General features: G+C 44.8%; 1 long non-coding RNA gene across 5 annotated transcripts in view; it reads left to right on the forward strand.

Annotated features, from left to right (window-relative positions):
• Positions 1-20,328, forward strand: part of LOC137648379 (uncharacterized) — a 151,227-nt gene extending 130,899 nt beyond the window's left edge. For 2 of the 5 annotated variants that reach the window (XR_011045601.1, XR_011045603.1), the window contains 4 exons: positions 10,642-10,777; positions 11,786-11,999; positions 18,637-18,810; positions 20,112-20,328. This is a non-coding gene — a long non-coding RNA (uncharacterized lncRNA). Of the gene's footprint in view, positions 1-10,607; positions 10,778-11,785; positions 12,000-18,636; positions 18,811-20,111 lie in introns of all 5 variants that reach the window. The other 3 variants (XR_011045602.1, XR_011045599.1, XR_011045600.1) reach the window with 3 other exon arrangements.
• Positions 20,329-25,127: the final 4,799 nt, after the last annotated feature.

Raw genomic sequence — 25,127 nt, forward strand, 5'->3', positions numbered from 1 at the left:
AAACAAAATATTTATTTCAGGTTAATTTTTATCATAGCTGAAGGAAGTTTTAACTGATGACTATGCAATTGGTTAGCGTTGTTTGTTCTTAGGACAGACCTCCTGAGCACTATCAAGCAACTGGGATTTTTTTTTTTTTATTAATATAGCCACCATATTATTGGAGCTGTGATATTAATTATGATTTTGTTTGTTTTTATAAAAAATTATATTTTCCTACATGTACGAACCATCAACCTTTAATAGGTATGGCTACCTTTACTTTGACATTGGCCGCAGCTGTGTACACATGTACTCTGCTGCGTCTCTTGCTTTGGCTCTTTAATCGTTACCCATCACTCTTTTTAGAGTGATTATCTGCATTGATGTACACCCATAAGCCAGACGTAAGGCTTTGCCCAGGTAAGGAAGATTGCCGTTTTGGTCATCACATGAGCAAGCAAGAGATAGGCCCCCATCGATTTTGTAGTTGTTGCATGGGGCATGACTGCTCTCGGTCACCCCTTGTGAGGATTGTAGAGTGGCCTCATTTGTAGTGGGTTGAGTTTTCAAAGAAGTACTAGTCTAAGAATGATTCACTGACATCATAGCTGGTGCTGAAAAAACTGTTTGGCCCCATTTATTTTTTGGTGGGAGACAAAGCTGGTTGTTTCCCATGCAGTTTCTTCCAAGGTTGGATCCTCAGGGGCAACACGTTGGGGATACGGAAACCCCCCACTTAAACCCTCTGGGAGTTGTTCCAAGAAGGTGGGTGGATGGTCTTTCCCTAGTGGGGGCAATACAGCCCTACTCCCTCTCTTAACCATCTCCCCATATCTTCTTTTGACAACCCTTGCAAGGATTTGGATCCATTAGCTGTGGCCTTCGGTAGGAATTGATGGTGCCCAATCTGCTGAGAAACCTCTTACGATGCTAACATTTGCCAGAGATCAGAAGTCTTGCACTTCTCCCTCTTCTCCAGCTCACCCTGCAGAGGTGGTGTCTAATGAATCCCATATTTGAAAGAAATGCATGCAAACCCATTGCTATTAATTACCATACATTAAGACACCATATCCTTTTTTAGATATACAGTAGGTTCTTCCATGGACATCTGTTAATATTAGGCAGAAACATAGTCTATCACCATGGACATTCTTTTCCCAGGTTATAAGGTTTGCAGCAGTCATCACTACAGCTCCTTTCACGGGTGTAAGTGTTTGGCATTCGGAGATTTAATCCTGCCACTTTGGCTATATGAAGTTACTCCCTCCTAAGGATGTCTCCTATTAAAGAACGATGGTTTCTGTATCTGTAGGAACAACTCAAAAATTTTGCGAATAATTTTTATTCTTCCAAATTAGGCGATCCTCAGTCCTTTAAATTGCACTAGCTGTCTCATGTGCTCTGCATGGTGTAAGTTAGGGTCAAGGTGGCTGCTCAGTGGACTGTTCGGTGTGTGGGGCTTAGCCAGTAACTACCACTATTTATTGAATAAAAGATTTAGGAGTGGACTCTGAACACATTTGGGACATTTTCAGTTTCTTCTAATCTTTTTATTACACCTGGTTTGGGCCTCTGATCTGTGAGCAGGCCAAGAAAAGGAGGAAGGAGTTGGCTAATAATTCATCAACCCAGATTTGAAGGGGCAAAGTATATAATACTTTACAGTATTCCGCTCTCCCCTTAAATAGTTTCCTTTCTTATTTTTGTTTTTTAACCATTTGGTGGTGATACAGTTGAAATCCTTTAGCTATAATCTAAAACAAAATTGTTAAAAGTATAAAAAATTATCTTACAAACAAAAATTAATTTTCATATCAAATAAAGAATGTCCTCAATTCTGATTGGTTTCAGTATTTTATATCTTGCATTTGAAGGAGTTAGTGGTTTTGATCTAGCCAGTCTTTGCTGACACGGTCTCTTGATTTGGCAGCCCTAAGGTTGTTGGGCAGTTATCTAACTTATCAATAGATCAGTTCACCATCTTTTTATATATGTAAGAATTGTAATATGAATTATAAGAAAATAGGAAATATGAATTTATAAAAATATTGTTTTCAATATTAAACTTACCCGATAATCATGTAGCTGTCAACTCCGTTGCCCGACAGAATTCTATGGAGGGATACGCCAGCTATCACAATACTAGAAGGGGGTGTATTTACCAGCGCCACCTGTGGCCAGGTACTCAAGTACTTCTTGTTGACACCTCCTCAATTATTCCTCTGTCGTGCTTCCGGCAAGACGTTCTGGGATACGCTTATGTTCTTGGAGTATTTTCACGACTTTGGTGAAGTATTTCTCTTTGATTTCGGCTGTCGCTTTACTGGAAACTTCTATATTAGCTTAGTTAGCTTTTGGAATTAATTTGATTAATTATGGTGACGAGAGAGTTTGAACTCTCGTTCACCTTTCAATGGCCGACCCTTCCCTTAGACGGAAGTGTTGGTGTCTAAGAGAGTATAGACTCTCTTTCTTAATTTTGCTTAACGAAAGTTATAGATTTATTTTATATCTCTCCGCCTCTTATAGGCCTCTTCGATTAACTTCCTTTTATTATAAACTCATTAAAATTAATTTTTATATTTGTTTATATTCGACCTTCCTAATAGTAGGCGGTCTTTTACCGAAGTTAATAAACTTTGAGCCCGTCATTTCGGTTTTACCTGTTAACATATTATGCTATTTCCGCCACAGAGTTTGAAAGATTTTCTTTGACAGTCTCGTACTGTTTTCAAAGTTGAACTAACGTTTTGTTTTGTCTCTGCAGTTGTTGACGTTCAGAACGTTCAACTTGCACTCTATCGTTACGATAGAGAAAGAATTTTCACGGTTTCACGTTGCAGTAAGAGTAACCGTGTCTAGCGTTTTGTTCATTCTTTCTTTACTTAATGGTTTTGATCCTAATAAAGGAACTTTTCAGTTTTTTTCCTTTAACAATAATATGTTTTAACGATATATATGTTTGGGCTCTTCTCTCAGGTTCTAAGTCAAGAGAGAGAGAGAGAGAGAGAGATAGAGACGGAGGGAGAAAGAGGATAAACGTTTCATTCAAGCCTGCCAGGCGTACGAGTAACGTCGTTATCGTTTTTGCTCTTCTCCCTAGTCTCTTTAGGGGAAGAAACTAAACGTTTCTAGAGTGATCTAGTGTTTAGTCTCTTTCCAACCACTGAATTATCTTTCATTAGATTTTTCTGTTACATTGTAATTCTGTTTTCGCAATTACTAACTTTGAGAAAGGATAGAATTGCGTATTTCAGGTACAAACCACTTAAAGTTTCGAGTTCAGTGAAATAAGTGCAAACAGAAATCAAAGTGATAAGTGATTAGTGCGTGAGGGTACTTTTGTGCGCGCCAGTCGTCCTCCCAGTCCGGGACCTCTTGCAAGCTCCCAAGCCCAGGGGAGAAGCAATGTCGAAGGGCATAAGGGTTCAGCAGGCCTTGATCGGCGCACAGAAGTATTCTCGGTGGTTGTGGGCGTGTCTTACCGAGACCGTCACTCCCACCCGCAGACGATTGAGCCCTTATTTTGCTCGTCTGCAGAAGAGATTAGGGGAGAAAATAAAGGCAGAGTAACGCTGGTCTCAGGTCTCAAGACCTCTTAAACGTTAAGTCCAGACCTATGTCAGACGTACGAAGTTAAAGTTCACAACCCGAATGCAGTCATTGGGTTAGCTCTGACTCTCCTCAGTCATCAGTTGATTACACTCCGCCTAAGAGGAGTAAGGTTCTGCCACAACAGATCTCTGCTGTTAAGGCTTTACCTCAGCAGAACTTAGTGTCTGCCGACCCCAAGTTAACTCTACTGCAGTCCACAACTTTCGGTCTTGATGCGTGAGTGTCGGGCTGAGAGTGTTGCGCCTCCGCCTACACTCCCCCCCGCCTATGATCGCTCCGCCTGATCACAGTACCACCTGCCAGGCGTACGATGTTGTGAACTCTACTACAGTCCATGCAAGCACAGCTTTCGGACTTGATGCGTGAGTGTCGGGCTGAGAGTGTTGCTCCTCCGCCTCCGCCTACACTCCCTCCACCTACACTCGCTCCGCCGGATCGCAGTACCATCTGCCAGGCGTACGATGTTGTGGACTCTACTACAGTCCATGCAAGCACAGCTTTCGGACTTGATGCGTGAGTGTCGGGCTGAGAGTGTTGCTCCTCCGCCTCCGCCTACACTCCCTCCACCTACATTCGCTCCGCCTGATCGCAGTACCACCTGCCAGCAGTTCCACCTGCCAGGCGTACGATGTTGAGCCACGTGCTGAGTTTGCTGTTCCCTGTGGTGTTCAGCCTCCGCCTTCCTTAAGGCAACCTTTACATTGGGATCAGGAGGATTATACCTCTCTTCCTCCGCCTCCACTTGCTGCTCCACCAGTGATGCAACACTCGGTTGAGGTACAACAACCTCTCCCGTCCATGAGTCAGTCTCCTCAGCTCTCGCTGGAGCGAGCTCAACCCTCCACAAGGCAAGCACCACAACACCTTAGCCTTGCGCCTCAGGAGCCTCAGCTTGCGAGACATTTACCTTGTTCTGCGCAGCCTCTTCCTCATCGCGCTCCGCTCACACCACAGGAACTGGAACTTGCTACTCCGCTTCCGCCAACCGCTCAGCAAGCGCACCCTTGGGTTCAACCACTCATGCTAGGAGTCAGCCTCCTCCACCCATGCGCCTTCCTTCTGCTTGTCTTTTATTCAGCCTTTGCAGACTGAGCCTCAGGTGTTCCTTCATCGGAGTCTTGAAGAGGAAACCACAACTATTGTTGTTCCAGCTCGTTCTGACTCTGCTGTTCAGCATACCTTACCTCCATTTTCATACCATGGTTTAAACCCCATGCAAGCATGCATAAAGCACTCTAGCACTGGTCATGGAATTTCTGAGAAATGTTAAACGCCATGCACACGCTCTGCTTTCCTTACAGCAGGCTCTGCTTACAGCAGGCTCTGCTTACTACATGCTCAGCATACAGCATGCTCTGCATTCAGCATGCTCTGCATACAACATGCTCTGCATACAGCATGCTCTGCATTCAGCATGCTCTGCATACAACATGCTCTACATACAGCATGCTCTGCATACAGCATACTCTGCATACATCATGCTCTGCATACCTTACCGCATGCTTCTCAACACATCTTGGGTTGTTGCCAACTCACTAGACTGTCAAGCAGTTTCATAACGTTGCCTTCTAGTCTGCTGCTTTTGCACCAGTGAACCCTCACTCAGAGAACTTAGCTTTTCTAGGATAAGGTCCCTGTAGATGAGAAAGTTCTTTTCTCCCTCCTTCTGATATTCCCTTGAGGACTCTGTCATTTGGAGGGAGCCTTTAGCTGCATAACCTCTTATGGACTTTTATTTAAGCATAACATGCTTACAGGGAAGGTAATGGTTCCACTTCAGCCGCTAATCCCGTCTGTTACCACACCTGCTCCCATAGACCTTGAGCTGTGTTGCATGACATGCAGTCCAAGCTTAGTCCTTGTTAGAGGATTTTTTGTTTACGGAGTCAATGTGTCACGGGGAAGACGTTCAACAACCAACAGAAGGGACTTGTTGTGACGCAGTGCGGCAACCTCAGCAACCCGTTAAGGAGTTGTCTGTACGACCCAGACAGTCTAGACAGATTCGGGTTGTCACTGTACTTCCTCGCTTGCCCATGATTGACAGTTTACAGACTGTGCAGCAGTATCATGATCTTGTGTCCGGCTCCGTCAGACGACTGGCTTTTAAGAGCTCCCACAAGTTGTCGCTGTCTGGAGATTTTCAAATGGACTATGGATCTGACCAAGGAACTGGGCCTCCTGGTCAATTTTGAGGAGTCTCAGCTCGTTCCATCCCAGACCATTGTCTCCTTGGGTATGGATCTTCAGAGTCGAGCTTTTCGGACTTGTCCGTCGGCCCCAAGGATCTTCCAAGCCCTAGAATGCATCCAGAGCATGCTGAGAAGGAACCGATGCTTAGTCAGGCAGTGGATGAGTCTAACAGGGACACTTTCATCGCTGGCCCTGTTCATCGAGTTAGGGAGACTCCACCTCCGCCCCCTTCAGTATCATCTAGCTGCTCACTGGATAAAGGACATGACGCTAGAGACGGGCTCAGTTCCTGTTTCCGAAGAGATGAGGTCTACTCTAACGTGGTGGAAGAACAGCATTCTTCTCAAGGAAGGTCTACCATTGGCTGTTCAGACCCCCGACCACCGTCTCTTCTCGGACGCATCGGACACGGGCTGGGGTGCGACACTGGACGGACAGGAATGCTCGGGAACATGGAATCAGGAGCAAAGGACACTTCACATCTATTGCAAGGAGTTGTTGGCAGTTCATCTGGCCTTGATAAACTTCAAGTCCCTCCAGCTTAACAAGGTGGTGGAGGTGAACTCCGACTACACCACAGCCTTGGCTTACATCTCCAAGCAGGGAGGGACTCATTCGAGGAAGTTGTTCGAGATCGCAAGGGACCTCCTCATTTGGTCAAAAGATCGAAAGCTCACGCTGGTAACGAGGCTCATTCAGGGCGATATGAATGTCATGGCAGATCGCCTCAGCCGGAAGGGTCAGGTCTTCCCCACAGAGTGGACCCTTCACAAGAATGTTTGCAGCAGACTTTGGGCCCTGTGGGGTCAGCCAACCATAGATCTATTCGCTACCTCGATGACCAAGAGGCTCCTCTTGTATTGTTCTCCGATTCCAGACCCAGCAGCAGTTCGCGTGGATGCCTTTCTGCTGGATTGGTCCCATCTCGACCTGTATGCATTCCCGCCGTTCAAGATTGTCAACAGGGTACTTCAGAAGTTCGCCTCTCACAAAGGGACACGGCTACGTTGGTTGCTCCCCTCTGGCCCTCGAGAGAATGGTTCACCGAGGTACTGCAATGACTGGTCGACGTTCCCAGGACTCTTCCTCCTAGAGTGGACCTTCTGCGTCAACCTCACGTAAAGAAGGTTCACCCAAACCTCCACGCTCTTCGTCTGACTGCCTTCAGACTATCGAAAGACTCTCAAGAGCTAGAGGCTTTTCGAAGGAGGCAGCCAGAGCGATTGCCAGAGCAAGGACGACATCCACTCTCAGAGTCTATCAGTCTTAATGGGAAGTCTTCCGAAGCTGGTGCAAGGCCAATGCAGTTTCCTCAACCAGTACCACTGTAACCCAGATTGCTGACTTCCTGTTACATCTAAGGAACGTAAGATCCCTATCAGCTCCTACGATCAAGGGTTACAGAAGTATGTTGGCAGCGGTTTTCCGCCACAGAGGCTTGGATCTTTCCTCCAACAAAGATCTACAGGACCTCCTTAGGTCTTTTGAGACCTCAAAGGAACGTCGGTTGTCCACTCCAGGCTGGAATCTAGACGTGGTCCTAAGGTTCCTAATGTCATCAGGATTTGAACCGCTCCAATCAGCCTCTTTTAAGGACCTCACATTAAAACTCTTTTCCTCGTGTGCTTAGCAACAGGTAAAAGAGTAAGTGAGATCCACGCCTTCAGCAGGAACATAGGTTTCACATCTGAAACGGCTACATGTTCCTTGCAGCTCGGTTTTTTGGCTAAAAACGAGCTTCCTTCCCGTCCTTGGCCTAAGTCGTTCGAGATCCCAAGCCTGTCCAACATGGTGGGGAACGAACTGGAGAGAGTACTTTGCCCAGTTAGAGCTCTTAAGTACTATCTAAGAAGGTCAAAACCATTACGAGGACAATCAGAAGCCTTATGGTGTGCTATCAAGAAGCCTTCTCTACCAATGTCTAAGAACTCAGTTTCTTACTACATCAGGCTTCTGATTAGAGAAGCAAATTCTCATCTGAAGGAAGAAGACCTTGCTTTGCTGAAGGTAAGGACACATGAAGTGAGAGCTGTGGCTACTTCAGTGGCCTTCAAACAGAACCGTTCTCTGCAGAGTGTTATGGATGCAACCTATTGGAGAAGCAAGTCAGTGTTCGCATCATTCTATCTCAAAGATGTCCAGTCTCTTTACGAGTACTGCTACACCCTGGGTCCATTCGTAGCAACGAATGCAGTAGTAGGCGAGGGCTCAGCCACTACATTCCCATAATCCCATAACTTATTAACCTTTCTCTTGAATACTTTTTATGGGTTGTACGGTCGGCTAAGAAGCCTTCCACATCCTTGTTGATTTGGCGGGTGGTCAATTCTTTCTTGAGAAGCGCCAAGGTTAAAGGTTGTGATGAGGTCCTTTAGTATGGGTTGCAGCCCTGTATACTTTAGCACCTTTGAGTTGATTCAGCCTCCCAAGAGGAACGCTGCGCTCAGTAAGGAAGACGATCTTATTAAAGGCAGAGTAACGGTTCAAGTCGACTTCCTTACCAGGTACTTATTATTTCATTGTTATTGTGGATAACTGATTATATGAAATACGGGATACTTAGCTATCCTTTAGTCTTGTACACTGGTTTTTCACCCACCCCCCTGGGTGTGAATCAGCTACATGATTATCGGGTAAGTTTAATATTGAAAAATTTTATTTTTATTAATAAAATAAATTTTTGAATATACTTACCCGATAATCATGATTTAATCGACCCTCCCTTCCTCCCCATAGAGAACCAGTGGACCGAGGAATAATTGAGGAGGTGTCAACAAGAAGTACTTGAGTACCTGGCCACAGGTGGCGCTGGTAAATACACCCCCTTCTAGTATTGTGATAGCTGGCGTATCCCTCCATAGAATTCTGTCGGGCAACGGAGTTGACAGCTACATGATTATCGGGTAAGTATATTCAAAAATTTATTTTATTAATAAAAATAACATTTTTACACTTCATTTGATTTTATGCAATTTAGGACTTGAAGGCCAAACAAATAACACATGAATAGACATAAGCTTTTTCACTGTATATTGGTAGGAGTACAGTTTTCAATCTTAATCTTGACTTTGGGATTTCTTCATCAGATGGAAGTTATTGTTATTCACATATGGCTCGATAAATTCATTAATACACATATTTAATGTCTTTATTCAAGTTTTTCTCCATGTCTAATAGTCTTGCTCCAATTTTAAGTTCTAATACATGCTGAAGCTTCATGGAGAAGTTCCTTTGTTTCATTTTAGTTTTTAAGTAACAATTTTTCACCTAAGCCCAGATAACCTTAATTGGGATATAGTGACAATGGTTAGGTGCTAATGCAAAATTTGGTGTTCATTGTGAATGGTTGTCATCAATAATTGTGTTTGGGTTCACATGAATTTTTCATTGATTTCATAGTCTCATAATTCACATTTAAGTTAATCAGGGGGTTTGAATTGTTTTTTTATTATTCAAGCAATCTTGCATATCACTTTATCATGTTAAATGTTTAATCATTTGCAATGGATATGATGTACTGGCGTAATAATTACAGAAGGTGGTGATATGTTTGAAAGTATTGATTTGCATAAGGAACCCTACTGTATTTTACACTAATTTGTTCATTTGATTATGATCATCTCCATAATCATGTTTAGTCTGGAATACAAGCTGTGCATTTGGAACAAAGCCTTCCTTTGAATTAGCATGCAAGACGAGGAGGCTACTTCAGTTTACCGTTTTTGATTCTACGCCTCTTGTATGTTCAGAAGATTAATCTTGATAACACCTACCTTCTATATAATTGTGCATTACCTAGGTTTCATCTTGATATAAATACGAGTTTTCTCCCATCTTATTTAAATATTTGATTTTCCATCAAAATTTTGTTCTTGCACTTGTTACTACTCAGCAGTAGAAATTTTCCAGCTTAATATTTTTGTAAATGATACTTATCTCATGCAGTATTTTTCAAAATTACTTCTTGTAACCACCAACCCCATTATTTTCCTTCACTTGCAACAGTTTGTCAAAATTTCTTTCCTTGCACAAAAATCCAAAACAATTTGAGTCCCCCCATTGTGATATTCCCCTACCCCAGGAGACCACCTCTTAACCTCTTGGACTTCCTGTTCTGCTGGGACCACTCACATTTATGTTTTTTTAATCTTTTCTTTTTCCCTATAATTAGGTTTTAAATTCTTCTTCAGTTTCATAAGCTCTTATAAATCTGAGGCAAAGTACTTTTTGATATTTTCGTTACTATCTGTGGCACATTTGACTGCCTTATTGATTCCAAACTTATTAATCCCATTTAAAAAGTGGTAATGTTGTATCCCATTTATAGTTGTTTAGGACAAAGGACACTCTGTGAGGCTCTCCCGTAGTGTTTAATGAGGCATACTGTGAATACGGAAGCCAATCTCCAGTCATTTTGATTTAGCTAAGGGTCTTTATGAAGTAACCCAAGTGTAAAAGTAGCAACATGTATGCTAGATCTCAAGTTTGTCATTTTCCTTCCCTTCTCTCAGTGAAGCAAAGGCAGCCAGATTGAGAATCCTCTGCACTGTAAAACAATGGTCTCAGGGTCTCCTTCTAAGATGGGTTTTAGTATATTGTAGTTGTACTGTAATCTTAACAGCAGAGTTCAAGCTTCTCTAAAACATACTCCTATATTAAAGGACTCCTGTTTATATAATTTGAAAAAATACAAAATACTTAAAGATAAACTTGACACAATTTTTTTTTTATTTCACGAACAGTAACTACTTTTATCTTGTTTTACTTATTTCTTCTCTATTCCAGTTGTTAAGCATATAATAATTTTTCCCCAGATTTTGCTGTTTAATAAAATCTTCCTTCCTGCAGTCCGTTGTTGCTCTACTACAATAAAATCAGTGTAAAGGTCTTGGTACTGATCCTTGGACACCAGCATGCATGTACTTTGATCATTGGATACCCATGCCAATGCCTGTGTTATGACACAGGAACTTGCATAAAATTGGTTATTTTTTTATTTTTTTTAACCCAGAAATTAGTACATTTGATTTTTTGAATTCGCAATTTCTGACTATTGTTTGTGATGCCGAATAATTTTTTCCCTTTGTGCCATTTTTCCAAAATTGATTCCTTTCAATTTTGCTAAAGTAATTTGTAATATAGATGGTATAGGGGCATTTAAATATTCCTGCTGCTAGGGTGGGAAAGGGGGTAAAGGTAACATTTCCTCAAAAAATAAGGTCAGATTATTTGAAAATACATCTTAAAATGAAGGTTTATTTACTCTTTTTATAGAAAATGGTGATGTGGTTTGTTTCTGAAGAATTACCGTAAAAGTCATCCTAGAAAGTGCAATGATTAAAGTGGTAACCTCCAAAAATAAGGTTTTGATTTTTATCATCACTACTTGTCCTGGGCTAGGATCTGGGAGGCCATTCAGGTGCAACTCTGGGAAACTGTACATACAATAGTTGTTTTGAAGGTTGAATGAAAGATGGAAGGCAGAGAGTAAGAATGGAAAAGTGGATGGCCAAAATGTGGGTACAACTAGAGGTTGAAGGGACACCACAGAGATAGTTTTGTCAAGAGTGCACCAAGCTAAGTGATCCTGATAGCGCTAACCATCTAAATGGATAGAGCGTTCATTGAAGGTTATGGAATGGACTTGACAATTGGTAATGCATTAGGTGCCTAAAGATTGAATGGTCTGAGATCTTTTATCATATTGAGGTAGAATTGGATTGTTTTCAATGAAAATCTCAAAATTTATCTTCTCGAGGGTGTTTATGTCAGGATGGTGGTACTTACAAATTATGACTTGGAGGTGTTGAGGAGCTTAGTTTTCATTGATTTTCCATACCCTAGTATAAGGCTTATACATATTTTTTTATAAATATTTTTACATGCATGAATTTGCTGTCTTTTACATGCATGAATTTGCTGTTGTTTACAAGAGTCAAGTTGGAGACCCCTCTTAATATATTTTGTTGAAGTAGTGTGTTGTTATTTTCAGGACCAGTACCATCTTGGGAGAGACTGGTTCACCAGAATGTTAGCCTGGCAAGCCCAACCTTCCACTGTTGTACCCAACGACAGCAGTAACCTCTTCAGTAAGTGACTTGAATTAACTAGCGGAGACGGAGATAAATCTGTCGCCATGTAAAGGAGATATATCTGTCGCCATGTAAATGGAAGGTGAATGTGTTTACCATTGTACTATCAATGAGGTTAGTGTGTAATGCAAAGATGTACTTTACCTATTTACATATACAGTATTATCACCTCTGCATACGAAGTTGGAAGGAGGCTATGTTATACCCCCTATTTATGAGTGTGCTTGTGAGTCATTAAATTTGGAGGGATTAACTTATGTAAAAAGCTGGAAATGATTAGATTTTGGAAGGTCAAGGTCAGGGCAAAGCAGAATGTCCAGTTCACGTAATCAGCCTTAAGTTTGGACATCGTTGTTAAAGAAACTTCAAACTTGGTTCATATTGAGTGTATGAAAATCTTCGCCAATTAATACATGTTAAGGTCAGAGGTCAATGTTATGGTTGAGAAATAAGCACTGTAACCCCCAATGCCTATAGCTTATGAGGTCCACAGTGGATAGACATCCATGCAAAGCCTCTGTTCTTCATTACCACACATTAGACACCATATCCTTTGTTAAATATACAGTCGGTTCTTCCATGATCATCTGTCAAGATTATGTAGAAACGTACTGTAGTATTTCACCATGGACATTTCTCTCCCAGGTAATAAGGTTTGTAGCTGTCATCAGTTAAGCTCCTTTCACAGGTCTAAGTGTTTTGGCACTTGAAGATTCAATCCTGTCACTTTGGCCATATTAAGTTACTTCCTCCCAAGGATAAGTCTCCCATTAAAGGACGATGGCTTCTGTATGTGTAGGAACAACTTGAAATTTTTCAAGTAATTAGTATTTTTCCAAACTATGCAATCCTCATTCCTTTATATTGCACTAGCTGTCTCAACTGCTCCACATGGGGTAGGTTAGGTTCAAGGTGGCTGCTCAGTGGACTGTTCGGTGTGTGGGGCTTAGCCAGTAACTACCACTATTTATTGAGTAACAGATTTAGGAGTGGACTCAGAACACATTTGGTGCATTGTCAGTTCCTTCTGATCATTTTATTAGATACCTGGCTTGACCTCTTTAATCTGTGAGGAGGCCAAGAAAAGGAGGAAGGGGTTGGCTAATAAATCATCAACCCAGATTTGAATGGGCAAAGTATATAATACTTTATTCTGCTCTCCCCTTAAATTGTTTCCTTTCTTATTTTTGTTTATTATCATGTGGTGGTGCTAAAGTTGAAATCCTGTAGCGGGAGCATAAAAACAGTTAGAATAGCGCCAACATATCCCTGCGTGTTGTAAGGGGCGACTTAAAGGGACGGGACGAGGGGGCTGGGAACCCCCTCAACTCTGTTATAATCCTGTGAGACATCAAAGAGGTGGAGCTGGGGGTAGAGTGACTACTCCTCGCACTCTAGTTTTGGGGTGTTTGAATGTGCGTGGATGTAGTACAATAGAGAGTAAAAGATGTGAGATTGGAAGTATGTTTAGGAATAGAAGGATGGATATATTGGTTTTGTGTGAGACAAAGATAAAAGGGAAAGGTGAAGTGATGTTTGGTGAAATGTCTGGTAGAGTGTCTGGTATTGAAAGGGGAAGAGCAAGAGAAGGTGTGGCTTTATTGCTGAGCGAATGGATGACAGGTAAAGTAGTGGAATGGAAGGAGATATCATCTAGGTTAATGTGGGTAAGGGTTAGGTTGGGTAGGGAATGCTGGGCTTTTGTCAGTTCGTATGGGCTAGGTTGTTAGAAAAGTGAAGAAGAGCGGAATGAGTTCTGGAATGAATTAACTAGGTGTGTAGAAGGACTGGGTAGAAGGAATTATGTAGTTGTCATGAGTGACTTAAATGCTGGAGAAGTAGAAGATGTCATTGGGAAGTATGGCATACCAGGTGAAAAAGAGAGTGGTGAGAGACTGGTAATATGTGTGTTGAGCAAGAGATGGTGATAAGTTCTAGCTTTTTCAAAAAGAAAGATAAAAACAAGTATACATGAGTAAGAGTGGCAAATGGAAGAATGGTAGAAAGGGCATTAATGGATTATGTTTTGATAACTAAAAGAATGTTTGGAAGATTGAAAGACGTGCACGTGTTTAGAGGTATGGCTAACAGTATGTCTGATCATTTTTTGGTGGAAGGAAAATTAGTTGTAGCAAGAGAGTGGGGTAATAGAGTAGGTGGATGTAAAAGGGAGCTAGTGAGGGTTGAAGAGCTAATAAAACCCGGGGGTAAAAAGTAAATATCAAGAAAGGTTGAAAATGGCATATGACAAGTGAAAGTAAGAGAAGCTGGTAATTTAGAGGAGTGGAAGTTAGAAAAAGAAAATTTTGTTTGGATTGCAAGTGATGTGTGTGACAAGTTTGTTGGAGGCAGTGTGAGGAAGGGCAGTGAATGGTGGAATGAAGGAGTGAAGGTAAAAGTGGAAGAGAAAGAGAGGGGTTTTGAAGAATGGCTGCAGAGTAATAGTGTAGAAAAGTATGAAAGATATAGAGAGAAAAATGTGGAAGTAAAGTGCAAGGCGAGGCAAAGAGGGCAGCTGACCTGAGGTGGGGTCAGGGATTGGGTCATTCATATGAAGAGAATAAGTAGTGGTTTTGGAAAGGAGTGAAGAGAGTAAGGAAGGTTGATTCAAGAATTGAAGAGAAAGATGGAAATGGAAGGTTGTTAAAAGGAGAGGACGCAAGGAAATGGTGAGAGGAATATTTTGAAAGTTTACTGAATGTTGAGGATAATAGGGAGACACATAATTGCTGTTGCAGGTGTTGAGGTGCCGGTGATGGGAGATGAGAATGAGAGAGAGATTACAAGAGAGGAAGTGAGGAGAGCACTAGATCAAACGAGAGTAGGAAAAGCATCTGGTATGGATGGCGTGAGAACTGAAATGTTGAAGGAAGCGGGTGTGACTGTACTTGAAAGGTTGGTGAGATTGTTTAATATGTGTTTTGTGTTGTCAATGGTACCAGTAGATTGGGTTTGTGCGTGTATTGTACCACTATACTGTATAAGGGTAAGGGAGATGTGCATGAGTGTTGTAATTCAATGGGTATTAGTTTGTTGTGTGGTGGGAAAAGTGTATGGTAGAGTACTGATTAATAGGATTAAGTATAAAACAGAGAATACAATCTTTAGAAGTACAGGGTGGTTTTAGAAGAGGTAGGGGTTGTATGAATCAGAATTTTACAGTTAGGCAGATATGCGAGAAATATTTAGCACAAGGTAAGGAGGTGTATGTTGCGTTTATGGATCTGGAGAAAGCGTATGATAGAGTTGATAGGGAAGCAATGTGGAATGTGATGAGGTTATATGGAGTTGGTGGAAGGTTGTTGCAAGCAGTGAAAAGTTTCTACAAAGGTAGTAAAGCATGTGTTAGGATAGGAAATGAAGTGAGCGATTGGTTTCCGGTGAGAGTGGGGCTGAAACAGGGTTGTGTGGTGTTGCCATGGTTGTTTAACTTGTATGTTGATGGAGTGGTGCGATAGGTGAATACTCGAGTGCTTGGACGAGGATGGAAACTGGTAGATGCGAATGATCATGAATGGGAGGTAAATCAGTTGTTGTTTGCGGATGATACTGTACTGGTTGCAGACGCGGAAGAGAAGCTTGGCCGATTAGTGACAGAATTTGGAAGGGTGTGTGAGAGAAGGAAGTTGAGTTAATGTGGGTAAGAGTAAGGTTATGAGATGTACGAGAAGGGAAGGTGGTGCCAGGTTGAATGTCATGTTGGGTGGAGAGTTACTTGAGGAGGTGGATCAGTTTAAATACTTGGGGTCTGTTGTGGCAGCAAATGGTGGAGTGGAAGCAGATGTACGTCAAGAGAGTGAATGAAGGATGCAAAGTGTTGGGGGCAATCAAGGGAGTAGTAAAAAATAGAGGGTTGGGCATGAATGTAAAGAGAGTGCTGTATGAGAAAGTGATTGTACCAACTGTGATGTATGGATCGGAGTTGTAGGGAATGAAAGTGACGGAGAGACAGAAATTGAATGTGTTTGAGATGAAATGTCTAAGGAGTGTGGTTGGTGTATCTCAAGTAGATAGGGTTAGGAATGAAGAAGTGAGGGTGAGAATGGGTGTAAGAAATGAGTTAGCAGCTGGAGTGGATATGAATGTGTTGAGGTTGTTTGGCCATGTTGAGAGAATGGAAAATGGCTGTCTGCTAAAGAAGGTGATGAATGCTAGAGTTGATGGGAGAAATACAAGAGGAAGGCCAAGGTTTGGGTGGATGGATGAAGTGAAGGAAGCTCTGGGTGATAGGAGGATAGATGTGAGAGAGGTAAGAGAGCGTGCTAGAAATAGGAATGAATGGCGAGCGATTGTGACGCAGTTCCGGTAGAACCTGCTGCTTCCTTTGGTGCCTTGGATGACCGTGGAGGTAGTAGCAGTAGGGGATTCAGTGTTATGAAGCTTCATCTGTGGTGGATAACAGGGGAAGGTGGGCTGTGGCACCCCTAGCAGTACCAGCCGAACTTGGTTGAGTCCCTTGTCAGGCTGGGAGGAATGTAGAGAGGAAAGGTCCCCTTTTCTGTTTTATTTGTTTGATGTCGGCTACCTCCCAAAAAATTGGGGGAAGGGCCTTGGTATATGTGTGTATGTATAACTTAGAACAAAATTATGAAAAAATTATCATACAAAGAGAAAATAATTTTCATATTAAATGAATTTCCTCAATTCTGATTGGTTTGAGTGTTTTTATATCTTGTGTATTTGGAGAGGTTGGTGGTTTCGATCTATTTAGTCTTTTGCTGATACGGGTTCTTGATTTTGGCAGACTTTAGCTTGTCAGGTAATTGTCTAACTTTATCAATAAATCAGGTCATCATCTTTTTGTTTATGGAAGAATTGTAGTTTTGATTATTAAAAAACAGGAAATGTGAATTTCTAATTACTGCATATTGTTTTACAATTCATTTAATTTTATAAAATTTAGGACTTTGAAGGTCAAAAGTAACACATGAATAGACATATTTTTTTTTCACTATAGGTGTACAGTTTTCAATCTTAATCTTGACTTTTAGGATTCATCAGATGGAGTTATTTCATTCACAAATGACTCCATAAATTCATTAATACACATATTTTTAATGTTTTCAGTCAAGTTTTTTTCCATGTCTAACAGTCTTGCTCCAATTTAAAGTACTAATACATGCTAAAGCTTCATGGAGAAGTACTGTACCTTTGTATCATTCTATTTTTTGAAACAATAATTTTTCACTTAAGTCCAGATCACTTTAATTGTGTTATAGTGACAATGATAAGGTAGTAAATGCAAAATTTGGTATTCATTCTGAATACTTGTCATCAATAATTATGATTTGGGTTCACATGAATGTTTCATTGATGTTATCATCTTATAATTCACATTTGTTAAGGTAATCAGTATTGTTTAAATTTTTTTTTTTCATTCAATCAATCTTGTTAAATGTCTATTAATTTGCACTGTATGTGATGTACTGTTATAATAATTACAGATGCTGGTGATGTGTGGAAGTGTTGATTTGCGGAAGGAACCATTTTTTAAGACACGTGTAATGAATCACATTTTAAACTAATTCATTCATCTAATTATGATAATCTCCATAATCATGTTTAGTCTGGAATACCAGCTGTGCATTCAGAAAAAAGCCTTCCTTTGAGTCAGTGTGTAGGACGACGAGTCTGCTACCCTTTACCGTTTTTGGTTTTATGCCTCTTGCAGGTTCAGAAGATTAATCTTGATAACACCTACCTTCTATATAATTGTGCAATACCCAGGTTTCATCTTGATATAAATATGAGTGTTTTCCCATCTCATTAAAATATTTAATTTTCCATAAAGATTTTGTTCTTGCACTCGTTACTACTTGACAGTAGAAATATACCAGTTTAAAAATTTTGTGAATGAAACTTCTCATGCAGTATTTTTCAAAATGAGTCCTTGCAACCACCAAACCCAATATTTTCCTTCACTTGTAACACTTTGTCTATCGTCAGAATTTCTTTCCTTACACAAAAATCCAAATCGGTTTGCCTCCCCAGTTGTGACATTTCCCCACCCCAGGGAACCTCCCCATAACCTCTGGGACTTCCTCTTCTCTCTGGGCCACCCACATTTTTTTTTTAATCTTGTCTTTTTCACTAAAACTGGCTCTAAATTCTTCTTCTGTTTCTTGGGCTTTTTCTTACAAATCTGAGGCAAAATAGTTTTTGAAATCTTCGTTGCATCTGTGGCACGTTTGACTTCTTGATCGTTTCCAAACTTGATAATTCCATTAAAAAAAACTGGTAATGTTGTATGGCATTTCTAGTTGTTGTGGACGAAGGACACTGCGTGGGGATCTTTTCAGTGTTTAATGATGCCTACTGTGAATACGGAAACTAATATCCACTTATTTTATATGGTTTGGCTAAGGGTCTTGGTGAAATGACCCAAGTGAAAAAGTGGCAACATGTATGCTAGATCTCAAAGTTTGTCATTTTCCTTCCCTTCTCTTAGTGAAGCAAAGGCAGGCAGATTGAGAATCCTCAGCGCTGTAAAACAATGGTCTCAGGGTCTCCTTCTAAGATGGTTTTAGTATAGTTGTACTGTAATCTTAATACAGCAGAGTTCAAGCTTCTCTAAAACATACTCCTATATTAAAGGACTCGGGTTTATATAATTTGGAAAAATACAAAGTACTTAAAGATAAACTTTAACACATTTTTTTTTTTTATTTCACGAATAGTAACTACTTTATCTTGTTTATCTAGTTATTTCTTCTCTATTCCACTTGTTAAGTTTATAATAATTTTTCCTCAGATTTTGCTGTTTAAAAAAAAATCTTCCTTCCTGCAATCTGTTGTTGCTCTTCTACAATAAAATCATGATGTGTAAAGGCCTTGGTACTGATCCTTGAACACCAACATGCATGTACTTGATTATGGGATACCCATGCCACTGCCTGGTGTTATGACGAGAACTTGCATAAACTTGGTGAGTTTTTTTTTTTTTTTTTTTTTGACACCCAGAAAATTACAGTAGTAAATTTGATTTTTTTGAATTCTCAATTTGTGACTGTTGATTGCAAAGCTGAATAGCTTTGTCCTTTGTGCTATTTTTCCCAAATTGTTTCCTTTTAATTTGCTAAAGTAATTTGTAATATAGATGGTATAGGGGCATTTAAATATTCTTCCTGCTATACTCAGTATTTATAAATAATACTGCTGATAATGACATTTAAATGATACTACTGGTATACTCGGTATCATTATCAGCCATTGCTTGTCCACTGCAGTAGAAAGGCCTCAAATAATGTCCTTACACATGAATCTCTTCATGGTTTGTATGCCAGTCTATAACCCCCCCCCCCTAATTTCCTAGCATGTCAGTCCATCATCATCTCTGCCTTCCCTTGCTTTGTTTGGAATCTCTAAGCACCCCTTTTGTTATTCTTCTTGTCCATCTATCACGTCATTCTCATATGTCTTGCCCATGTCCCTTTCTTTTCTAACATTAGAGTATCCTCTACTTTAGTTTTCGTTTCTGTCTCTTAGTGTTATTCCCGTCATTATTCACTTAGATTTATAACCAGCTTATCAATTATTTTCTTTTTAGAGTAAGTTGCATTTTACATTTTATAATTTTTTTTTCCAAAAGCTCTCCATCTTGTATTTCCTGAGCCCTAAATTTCATTATCCTATACATCCCATACTTGTCCTCTCAAGTTTCATGTCCTGATAAATATTTATTGTCTTTCTTTAGTATAGATATTTATTAACAATCTTTAAAGGTTCACTTGTAACCCTTATTTGTTGCCACTGCTTTTCAATTGAATATTATCTTGGTTTTACTCATTCATTTTCAATGCTACATTTCTGCATTCTGTTCAGATCTTTTATTGTACTTTTGCAATTCCTTCCACAATCCACTGAATAGAACTAATCTGCAAACTTAAGCTTTTAAAGTATTCCCCATTTATTTTTTAGATCTTCCAATCACACTGAGAATAACATAAGAGGTAGTATCTCCCTGTCTCTCATTTTGTTTCATAATTTTTTCACTGATGTTTTATGATTTCATCTAGACATTTCAATATTAAAATTGGTATACTCATAAAAATTAATTAGATATCAAAATTATATTTATGAATCTGTTTACATGGAATTTAATTGTATTACTGTGCTAAATTTGGTTGTCTTAATTTTATAAAACTTGTCCTGTTACTGTCAAAATATCAAATCTATACTTTCCTGTATTCAACTGATGGAATAAGTTAATGATATATTTCTTTTCAGAAAGAAACCCTAAGCAAGACTATATGTTGAGGGGGAGCAAAGATACAAAAAAGATTCACAAGAAGACGACGTCCCCCGGGTACTGCCGCTGCCTGGCGAGGACGACGTCCCCCGGGTACTGCCGCTGCCTGGCGAGGACGACGTCCCCGGGTACTGCCGCTGCCTGGCGAGGACGACGTCCCCGGGTACTGCCGCTGCCTGGCGAGGACGACGTCCCCGGGTACTGCCGCTGCCTGGCGAGGACGACGTCCCCGGGTACTGCCGCTGCCTGTAGAGAACAGCCCCAAGAAATGTCGCTGCCTGAAGAGAATGGCCCCAAAAACTGCCGCTGCCCGAAGTGAACGGACCTGTGAAATGTCCCAAGAACTGCCGCTGCCTGAAGAGGATGTCTCACAGTACTGCCGCTGCCTGAAGAGTATGGCTCAAAGTACTGCCGCTGCTTGAAGAGGATATCTCAAAGTACTGCCGCTGCCTAACGAGGCCATCCCCAAGGACTGCCGTTGCCTGAAGAGGAAGTCCAAAAGCACTGCCGCTGCGTGAAGAGGAAGTCCCCCAAGGATTGCCGCTGCCTGAAGAAAATGGCCCCAAGGATTGTTGCTGCCTGAAGAGGATGACATTAAGTACTGCCGCTGCCTGTAGTAAACGCCCCCCAAGGATTGCCGCAGCCTGAAAAGGATGTCCCCGAGTACTGCCGCTGCCTGACGAAGACATCTCAAAGTACTGCTGCTGCCTGAAGAGGATGTCTGTGAGTATTGCCCCTGCCTGACAAGGACATCTTCCAAGGATTGCTGCTGCCTGAAGAGAAAGAACTGCCCCTGCCTGTAGAGAACAGCTGCTACTGCCTGACGAAGACGTTCCCGAGTACTGCCGCTGCCTGACGTGGATATCCCCGTCCCCGAATATTGCCGCTGCCTGACAAGGACGTCCCCGAGTACTGGCGCTGCCTGACGAGGACGTGCCCGAGTATTGCCCCTGCATGACGAGGACGTGTCCGAGTATTGCCCAGGCATGACGAGGACGTGCCCGAGTATTGGCCCTGCATGACAAGGACGTCCCCGAGTATTGCCCCTGCATGACGAGGACATCCCCGAGTACTGCCCGTCTGAAGAGAACATCGCCGAGTACTGCCACTGCCTGAAGAGGATGTCCCCGAGTAATGCCGCTGCCTGAAGAAGACGTCCCCGAGTAATGCCGCTTGCTGAAGAGGATGGGCCCAAGTACTGCTGAAAGGATGTCCCCAAGTACTGCCGCTGCCTGAAGACATCCCCAAGGACTGCCGCTGCCTGAAGAGGACGACGTCCCCCGGGTACTGCCGCTGCCTGGCGAGGACGACGTCCCCCGGGTACTGCCGCTGCCTGGCGAGGACGACGTCCCCCGGGTACTGCCGCTGCCTGGCGAGGACGACGTCCCCCGGGTACTGCCGCTGCCTGGCGAGGACGACGTCCCCCGGGTACTGCCGCTGCCTGGCGAGGACGACGTCCCCCGGGTACTGCCGCTGCCTGGCGAGGACGACGTCCCCCGGGTACTGCCGCTGAATGGCGAGGACGACGTCCCCCGGGTACTGCCGCTGCCTGGCGAGGACGACGTCCCCCGGGTACTGCCGCTGAATGGCGAGGACGACGTCCCCCGGGTACTGCCGCTGCCTGGCGAGGACGACGTCCCCCGGGTACTGCCGCTGCCTGGCGAGGACGACGTCCCCCGGGTACTGCCGCTGCCTGGCGAGGACGACGTCCCCCGGGTACTGCCGCTGCCTGGCGAGGACGACGTCCCCCGGGTACTGCCGCTGCCTGGCGAGGACGACGTCCCCGGGTACTGCCGCTGCCTGGCGAGGACGACGTCCCCGGGTACTGCCGATGCCTGGCGAGGACGACGTCCCCCGGGTACTGCCGCTGCCTGGCGAGGACGACGTCCCCCGGGTACTGCCGCTGCCTGGCGAGGACGACGTCCCCCAGGTACTGCCGCTGCCTGGCGAGGACGACGTCCCCGGGTACTGCCGCTGCCTGGCGAGGACGACGTCCCCGGGTACTGTCGCTGCCTGTAGAGAACAGCCCCAAGGAATGTCGCTGCCTGAAGAGAATGGCCCCAAAAACTGCCGCTGCCCGAAGTGAAATGGACCTGTGAAATATCCCAAGAACTGCCGCTGCCTGAAGAGGATGTCTCACAGTACTGCCGCTGCCTGAAGAGTATGGCTCAAAGTACTGCCGCTGCTTGAAGAGGATATCTCAAAGTACTGCCGCTGCCTAACGAGGCCATCCCCAAGGACTGCCGCTGCCTGAAGAGGGAGTCCAAAAGCACTGCCGCTGCGTGAAGAGGAAGTCCCCCAAGGATTGCCGCTGCCTGAAGAAAATGGCCCCAAGGATTGTTGCTGCCTGAAGAGGATGACATTAAGTACTGCCGCTGCCTGTAGTAAACGCCCCCCAAAGGATTGCCGCAGCCTGAAAAGGATGTCCCCGAGTACTGCCGCTGCCTGACGAAGACATCTCAAAGTACTGCTGCTGCCTGAAGAGGATGTCTGTGAGTATTGCCCCTGCCTGACAAGGACATCTTCCAAGGATTGCTGCTGCCTGAAGAGAAAGAACTGCCCCTGCCTGTAGAGAACAGCTGCTACTGCCTGACGAAGACGTTCCCGAGTACTGCCGCTGCCTGACGTGGATATCCCCGTCCCCGAATATTGCCGCTGCCTGACAAGGACGTCCCCGAGTACTGGCGCTGCCTGACGAGGACGTGCCCGAGTATTGCCCCTGCATGACGAGGACGTGTCCGAGTATTGCCCAGGCATGACGAGGACGTGCCCGAGTATTGGCCCTGCATGACAAGGACGTCCCCGAGTATTGCCCCTGCATGACGAGGACATCCCCGAGTACTGCCCGTCTGAAGAGAACATCGCCGAGTACTGCCACTGCCTGAAGAGGATGTCCCCGAGTAATGCCGCTGCCTGAAGAAGACGTCCCCGAGTAATGCCGCTTGCTGAAGAGGATGGGCCCAAGTACTGCTGAAAGGATGTCCCCAAGTACTGCCGCTGCCTGAAGACATCCCCAAGGACTGCCGCTGCCTGAAGAGGACGACGTCCCCCGGGTACTGCCGCTGCCTGGCGAGGACGACGTCCCCCGGGTACTGCCGCTGCCTGGCGAGGACGACGTCCCCCGGGTACTGCCGCTGCCTGGCGAGGACGACGTCCCCCGGGTACTGCCGCTGCCTGGCGAGGACGACGTCCCCCGGGTACTGCCGCTGCCTGGCGAGGACGACGTCCCCCGGGTACTGCCGCTGCCTGGCGAGGACGACGTCCCCCGGGTACTGCCGCTGAATGGCGAGGACGACGTCCCCCGGGTACTGCCGCTGCCTGGCGAGGACGACGTCCCCCGGGTACTGCCGCTGAATGGCGAGGACGACGTCCCCCGGGTACTGCCGCTGCCTGGCGAGGACGACGTCCCCCGGATACTGCCGCTGCCTGGCGAGGACGACGTCCCCCGGGTACTGCCGCTGCCTGGCGAGGACGACGTCCCCCGGGTACTGCCGCTGCCTGGCGAGGACGACGTCCCCCGGGTACTGCCGCTGCCTGGCGAGGACGACGTCCCCGGGTACTGCCGCTGCCTGGCGAGGACGACGTCCCCGGGTACTGCCGATGCCTGGCGAGGACGACGTCCCCCGGGTACTGCCGCTGCCTGGCGAGGACGACGTCCCCCGGGTACTGCCGCTGCCTGGCGAGGACGACGTCCCCCAGGTACTGCCGCTGCCTGGCGAGGACGACGTCCCCGGGTACTGCCGCTGCCTGGCGAGGACGACGTCCCCGGGTACTGTCGCTGCCTGTAGAGAACAGCCCCAAGGAATGTCGCTGCCTGAAGAGAATGGCCCCAAAAACTGCCGCTGCCCGAAGTGAAATGGACCTGTGAAATATCCCAAGAACTGCCGCTGCCTGAAGAGGATGTCTCACAGTACTGCCGCTGCCTGAAGAGTATGGCTCAAAGTACTGCCGCTGCTTGAAGAGGATATCTCAAAGTACTGCCGCTGCCTAACGAGGCCATCCCCAAGGACTGCCGCTGCCTGAAGAGGGAGTCCAAAAGCACTGCCGCTGCGTGAAGAGGAAGTCCCCCAAGGATTGCCGCTGCCTGAAGAAAATGGCCCCAAGGATTGTTGCTGCCTGAAGAGGATGACATTAAGTACTGCCGCTGCCTGTAGTAAACGCCCCCCAAAGGATTGCCGCAGCCTGAAAAGGATGTCCCCGAGTACTGCCGCTGCCTGACGAAGACATCTCAAAGTACTGCTGCTGCCTGAAGAGGATGTCTGTGAGTATTGCCCCTGCCTGACAAGGACATCTTCCAAGGATTGCTGCTGCCTGAAGAGAAAGAACTGCCCCTGCTTGTAGAGAACAGCTGCTACTGCCTGACGAAGACGTTCCCGAGTACTGCCGCTGCCTTACGAAGACGTCCCAGAGTACTGCCGCTGCCTGACGTGGACATCCCCGTCCCCGAATATTGCCGCTGCTTGACGAGGACGTCCCCGAGTACTGGCGCTGCCTGACGAGGACGTGCCCGAGTATTGCCCCTGCATGACGAAGACGTGCCTGAGTATTGGCCCTGCATGACGAGGACGTGTCCGAGTATTGCCCCTGCATGACGAGGACGTGCCCGAGTATTGCCCCTGCATGACGAGGACGTCCCCGAGTACTGCCCCTGCACGACGAAGACGTCCCCGAGTACTGCCCCTGCATGACGAGGACGTCCCCGAGTACTGCCCCTGCCTGAAGAGAACATCGCCGAGTACTGCCACTGCCTGAAGAGGATGTCCCCGAGTAATGCCGCTGCCTGAAAAAGACGTTCCCGAGTAATGCCGCTTGCCGAAGAGGATGGGCCCAAGTACTGCTGAAAGGATGTCCCCGGGTACTGCCGCTGCCTGGCGAGGACGACGTCCCCGGGTACTGCCGCTGCCTGGCGAGGACGACGTCCCCCGGGTACTGCCGCTGCCTGGCGAGGACGACGTCCCCCGGGCACTGCCGCTGCCTGGCGAGGACGACGTCCC

The sequence above is a fragment of the Palaemon carinicauda genome, chromosome 10, assembly GCF_036898095.1.
Source record: "Palaemon carinicauda isolate YSFRI2023 chromosome 10, ASM3689809v2, whole genome shotgun sequence".
Taxonomy (NCBI): Eukaryota; Metazoa; Arthropoda; class Malacostraca; order Decapoda; family Palaemonidae; genus Palaemon; species Palaemon carinicauda.